Source organism: Capsicum annuum, chromosome 9 (genome assembly GCF_002878395.1).
Source record: "Capsicum annuum cultivar UCD-10X-F1 chromosome 9, UCD10Xv1.1, whole genome shotgun sequence".
NCBI classification, from domain to species: domain Eukaryota; kingdom Viridiplantae; phylum Streptophyta; class Magnoliopsida; order Solanales; family Solanaceae; genus Capsicum; species Capsicum annuum.
Window position 1 is genome coordinate 9,560,323 of NC_061119.1, and position 7,545 is coordinate 9,567,867.

Genomic DNA, 7,545 nt, shown 5'->3' on the forward strand with positions numbered 1-7,545 from the left:
CTAGACTAATAAAAAACTATGGTTTTCGAGTATTCAATACCCCTAGGACTCAAAAAAAAAATTGTAAAATGACACTTAAACTTGGAAATTAGAACATGAAGGCTTTTATTAAATCAATCACTCTTGTAGGTATTTTATCAAACATTTGTAGTTCATGGTTTGAAAAAATCATAGCAACGTCATAAAACATATAGAAATAGCGTGAATCTGACATAACATAGTTAAATCGTGGTCTTGTTCAATAAATAACAACATTAAAACATTAAGGATTAAATAATAACAACAATTTCATGGTAACATGGTATAGAATCATATTTCATAGAGATTCATGGGTGAACCCACAATTTAAAACATAATAACATGAAAAGATCACAATTTTATAATTTAAAAGGGTTGCTTGGACACCATGGATGAAAGGGGATCCTTGGATGAATATCTAACATACCTTAAATCATGGATTTCTTTAAGTTCGTGATGAGTTCTTGAGGAGTGACCTTGAATTTGAGAGTTAGGGTTCTTGATTAGGAGAGAATCTTCTTTGATTTGGGGGAAAAGATTTTAAAATAATGAAATAATGGGTTAATTAGGGTGAATTTCATGTTAAAGGCTAACTGGGGTGAGGGGAAAAGGACAGTAATGCCCTCAGAGTTAAAACTCAGAATTACTGAAAAACTCCTGATTTTGTGAGCTGACGCGATGCGGCGCTATCGGCCGTGTCACTGGAATTGGACACCTGGGATCTGAGGTCTTTGCATGACGTGGAGGAATTGCGGTGCCATTTTAATTCTGGCATTCACCCTTGGCGTGATGTACCATTCTCGTGACAGGACACTGGAAAAGGACAATTGGGATTTTGTATGATGGCGCGATGCGGTGGTTTCGCAGAGCTTCACTATAAATTGACAATCGTCATTTATTCTTACTCTGTGACGCGCTAATATTTAAAATGATGGTGTTCAACGATTGAAACTTAAATTCTCCATAACTTCTTACCTGGTTGTTGGATTTAGGTGAATTTTATATCGTTGGAAAACTAATTCAATTTCTTACATAATGGCAACATACCTTTGTCTTATGAATACCTTCAATGCATCCCATGGAGGGTGTTGTCCTTCATTCAACACATTTCCATATCTCTTGACATAATCCCACCATGTATTGGCATACACTTCAAAATGGGCTATTGCATAGAAATTCTTCTTCTTTTTGGTGATATCATTAGCTTGGAAAATCCTTTCACAAAAGGACTCCCATGAGAGATAATCTTTGAGATCACTTTCGCTTTTCAAAGTTGGAAGACTAAACTTGATTGAATTGATACCGACATCTTGATCCCTATTACCTTGTTGGTTCAATTGATGATAACCTTGAGTTTGGTTTCCTATGTTTCCTCTATGATTAGGTGCTGGACCAAATCTTCCACCTCGACCTTGACATCCTCATTGATCAATTGGTCTACCTCTTATTCACTCTACCAATATGTTAGCTTCATAGAAAGCTCCAAACTCTACTTGTTGTTCTTTCCTTTCTTCCTCATCTATTTGGATGGGTTGGTTTTGGTTAAGGGACGTTTGTAATGGGGGAATTTGGTTAAATGAAGGTTGGGGTATTTGGGTTCGAGATTCATAATGTTATGTTTTGTTGAATTGAGGTTGGAGTGGTCGAATGGGATTTTGGTTTTGTCGTTATGTAGTGTCTTGAGGAACGGAATCATATGTTTGTATTGGTGGATTGATCATTTGGTGACGGTTTTCTGAGGAAATATGAACTGAAGGATTTATAGCGTGCCCACTAGTTGAAGCATTGAACTGTTGAGGTGTGGATAGGGATGTGTTTTGTCGACCTTCCATGACATCCACTCTTCCACCAATGGGGGATACACTCCCTTCAAGAGAATCCACATTAAGATCAAGTGAATTTATCTTGGCGTCCATAGAATAAATTTTACGACTGAGAGTTTCAATAGCCACTAAGATAGAATTTGTTGAGTGGTTATCCATGGCTTGTGGAGTTTTGCCTTATGTAGCCATTGTACCTATGAATAAAGACACTCAAAACAACAAACATGTTAGTGTTAGATAAATTTACCTCACAAACTCTTCACACCTTTGTTTACCTCACATTTGGATCACAAATGTTGAAAGATGATTTATACTTCGTGTTGTAATCAAGGTGTCAAGTTCTATGCTTGATCGGGTTGGATTCTTGTTTGATGGACTCAAATAAAGATATAAGGACTTAGATCAAGAATTATCAATTATATTAATTGAGAAAATCTTGAAATAAATGGGACGATGAATGAATTCTGACTCAAGAACTAAATGTCCAACTTAGTAGGTGGATTACTAGTTGTTGATAGTTTTAAGAATCAAGAGCTTAATTTATGAATCAAGGAATTAAACTAAGAAATCAAACCTGAGTAAATTGGATTTAGAAGTGTTATAAAGAATTTGGAACTTGAATTGGACGTTTGCAAGGCTTGACATGCATTTGGGAGGTGTCACACACCTTAGGCGCACCTCTAGAGCACTTCCAGTGCAGGTGGGGAAGGCTGCTCACTGTTTTGAGCTGTGGTAGCAGTTCTAACGCACCCCCAGCGTAGGTTGGATGTTGAAGAGCCCCTAAAAACTTCGTTGAGGTGCGGAATCAAGCTGGGAGCATCTGCAGCGCACCTTGGATGCAGGTTAAGGTCAAGTTGGCTGCCCCTTGCTTGTTCCAACGCCAAAAATGCCCTTCTTGATGCCCTTTCTGTAATTTTCTCTTGGAATATTCTTGAAATCTTTTTAGATGCTCAAACACAAACACACTTTAACTCTTTTTATTCCTTATTTTATGGATCAAAAACCTTCTTTTGGATGAATTTCAATATGAATATACCAATCTCCTCAAGACCACACCAAGAACATCAATCTTTCTAACTTTTTCTCCAGAGTTTGGAATGAGTTGAAATTTTGAATGTGGGTACTTCTTAGCCTTCTAAACTTATTCCAAACATAAATTTCTCCAAATTCTTCACTAAAATATTCAGATTTTCAATTCACTTCAAATGTATTTAACCAAAGCTTCCAACAAGGATAGAACTCTCAAATAAGCTCCGATTTGACTCAAATTTAGTTTAATGACTCGTATAGTGTTAGGGAATGCAAATCTAACACTAGAAACACAAAAATCAAAAACTCAAAATATGACCTAAGACCTAAAACATGAATAGCAATTTTTTTTGTGATTTTCGATTTTCTAAGATGACTAGACCCAAGATTGACTTCATAGGAACGAAATCAAGCTCGGCCCTGATACCAAATGATAGAAATCGAACTATGAAAACTAAAGACGATACGAAAAATTAAAGATAATCAATAAGATAGTTAATTAGACACAAGAAAGGAAGTAACCAAGAACAAAAGAGTATGTCAAACTCCCGTACCCTCAATTAAAATCTAATCGAACACGTAATTCCTACGGTGACCAAGAGGGAGAAGTATCACGACCCCGTTTGGAGTCATGATGGTACCTACCACATCCTACCGGTAGGTAAGACAATACCGTAACTTAGAGCTATGGCAATGGTTTACCTAGGTAAAAACGTTCAATATGGACTCTATTTATGAACACAATATACAACAACAATATTTCACAACTAAGGACAACTGATATTCAAACATAAATCCCACGACCTGCTAGTATTAATACAAGAGCTTTTAAACTTAGCAAGAGGAATTTACAATCCCAGTATCTAAAATGTCTTAAATAATCTAATACATTTGTCTCAAAACCAAAACACAAATAAGGATAGAGGGGAAAGAGGGCAACTCGATCTCCAAGAGCTCACCCTGTCTTCAAATAGTCAACTCGCACGAACTAGCTCAACGGCGGCAACTAGAACCTAGGTTTGCACCAAAAAGGTACAGAAGTGTAGTATGAGTACCAAAACATGGGTACTCAGTGGGCATCATCGATCGACTGAGCTCAACTATAATGTAAAGATGATATAAGGTAAGACAAAGATCTTAAAGTCAAGGGGGGTAGGATCGGACCTAAATCTTCTTCAATATCACTATATAAATACTAATCAACCATATCAATAGTACGACATTCCATATCTGCATATGTCATAACTTTCATACAACATGAGTAACCATTTCAGAAGCATAAAGCCACATAAATGTACAATAAAAACCATGAATTTGTTGTAATCAACACGAACCATCATTAGAATTTATAGCAAAGGAACTTTCAACGGTGTCCCATACTGCCTGGAAGTACACGCAAAAGAACACAACGAAGAACTCATTACAGTATCCCATACCACCGAAGAGTACACTAAAAGAATAGAATACAATAATTCATCACGGTGTCTCATACCACCGGAGAGTACATCAAAAGATCAAACCATTAATATATAAAGGCATCATTACACATCCACTAACCCAAAACTGTGGGTCCACATTCCCAACATGGCCTCTTACTGAGGTCTATAGTCATCATCAAAACTGTATTTACATACAATGAAACCGAGATCACCATAACATAGCTATATAGTCACTTATTCTCAATTTTATTAATAAACTTCAAGTTTAGTCTATATTAGCTAATCACCAAATCCATGAAGCACCATTTTACAAGTCTTATAGTTTACTAATCATTAAATAAGGAAAAGCTACAAGTTTCCAACATCAGTATTTATTTACCTATCTCAAGGCCATTATCTAGTTAGCAACCTCATTATTTAAGTCATCATTTAAGCCAGCACAGTATCATATATTAGAAGTCAACTTAACTATTCATCATACAATCTTAAAACCAATATCATTAGGCATATTATAAACTTAAGAACTAGTTTCAATATTTTAACCGAGTAAGATCCACCAACTAGTTTACTAGGTTTTTAGCCCACAAGCCATAGCCATTTATTAGAAACAACTTGTTGTCACGTAAGCTACTTTACTAGGAGAAACTCCATAACATAGTCATTTATTCAAGTCAAGAAGATAACTAAGTGAGCCCTAAATTTTACACATGATTATCCTATCAAGTGGAATTAACCCAATTTTAGCATAACTTATCACTAGTTACTAATTAGTGTCAACAACGGTCACACCCCTTATTTAGGGATTAGTGAAAAAGAATGAGTATCAATTACCATGAAAGACATCATGTCTTGAGTACAACAATGGTTAGCCACACACGGCATAACCTCACATATATACACATCCACTTATATGAAGTTGCCCCACACGGCCTCATAACATCATTACCTCTTTCGAATTCACCGGGTATCATCATAACATCATTACCTCTTCCGAATTTATTAGGTATCATCATAACATCAACATTTTCTCCGAATTCATCGGGCATCATCATAGTATTAATAATTTTGTAGGATTCACCGGGCATCATCATAGTATCAATATTTTCTCTGAATTTATTAGGCATCATCATAGTATCAATATTTTCTCCAGATTTATCAGTCATCATTATAGTATCAATATTTCGTTCGAATTCATCGGGTATCATCATAGTATAAATATTTTCCAAAACAACAACATACGCACATATATGGCCTTAATTAATAAACATACATAAGTTCACAATAGTTGAGTAACAGCGATGTGAGATACATAAACCATCACACTTTATTACTAGTCATCATCATGATATATGAGTAGGAGCATAATCATGAATATCTAGATGATATACACAATTACCATCTTTCTATGGCTATCCATAATGTGGCAATAAGACAACCAATCAAGTATATACATTTTCCAACCATCGACCTTATTCATAAACCGGCAACTGAGTTTAACCTTTATAATCTCAATAGCATAATTTAGACGCTCATCAATTATCTAGGTTACAAAGGAGTTTCATAGTTCAATCTTAAGGTGGGTCAAGTCCCACTTCTAACTCCCAATAATACTAAAGTAACTTCTACAAGACTAACTTCTACCCGGATTTAGGCTAGGTTATCTAAGTCACACCATAAGGGCTTATCAATCCTTACTAAGCCTATGAAAGCCTAAACCTAAAAATGTTCAAGAATCCGAAAATGAAGCCTATATAATTAGATTAAATAAGTTCAGGGATGAAATATCAAAATGGAAGAAGTGCAGACATAATTATAGTTTACACCTATGAAAAGATCTAAAACAATAATGAAAAGATGTAAGATAAGAATGAAAAGATCTTTGTCAAGTATTCTTCCTAAGTCAACCCAACACCAAGGCCATTTCATTATTAAGCAGTAACTAGATCAACATACTTTTAAGGTCATTAAACAACATCATTGTCATAGAGAAACTAAAGTTTTTTCATACTATTTATGAAACTATACATAGAACTATCCAAGGTTCTAAGCTAAAGGTCAATAATCATACTTTTACAAGTTTAACAACCTATGAGAATCAACTAATCCCAAGCATCATCATTCAACCATTTATTATCTAAAAAACCTGTCCAATCTCACAAGATATCAATAATTATATTACAACCAAGCTTAATTTAGCTACGGGTAAGCCTAACCTACCTCGAGTCCAATTGCTCACGACCAACAAGCTTTGCCTTCTCTTTATTTGAAGCTTCTTCTTCCATAAGCCAAGCTATCAACAACATAATCTAAGCATCACTAAAAGAACATAAACATCCATTATGGAACAACAATAGCCATTATGGCACCATTATTCCATGTGTCCAAAATGACACCAAACCCCCAAGTGGGTCCTACATTTGAAAAATGAGTTTTCGAGACCAACCCATAGTCTAAATATCATTAGGGAGCTAAAATCCTTAAGAAATTTAAATAAATCAGTCACATTTGTGGCTACAATTGATCCTCAAGGACTTAGGGGTCTTGGGTCTAGAAATCAAGAAATTAATTCCAAATTGGAAGGAATCTTACCTTAGGTTTATAGAAAAAATGTATTACACCTAATCAACGCACAAGACTCATTTTTTAGTCAACAATCTCTCATGGCTGCTAGGGTTCCCAAAGAAATGAATAATGCCCAAAAAATGGGTCTAAACGGCCTTTTATACGAGTTTAAATGGGCCCATAAGGTGAAAACTTATTTTCGACCTCTCTGACTCATTCAGACTCCGTTTTTCGCAAACGAACTATGTAACCCCACTAAATTCGACATTTTGGATGCATTGGTGAAGTTTGATTTTTCATCGTAGGTTATTTAAGCTATTTATGTTTCCCACACCCATATAACCCGATATTTTACTTTTCGACTAATGGGTCAAAATAAGCTCGGGTTCTGTAGGATCCAAACCAAGGGTCTACCTACCCTAAAATCGATATTACATAGTTGCTGGAGCAATCAAAATTTGCATCCAAAATTGTTTTACTAAAGTTTTCGCTCGGCGGTTATTTCGAATTGACGAAGACTTCAAATTGGAAAAGTGTTTCTAAAAACCAAACGAACTGCTAGATAACCGAATTATCGATTCCAGCAAGTCACTAATGACTTGGGATAGCTATGGAAGAGCTCTATCGATGAAGATAAGCAAGAACACGGCTAATGAGTTGAAGGGCCATTACAA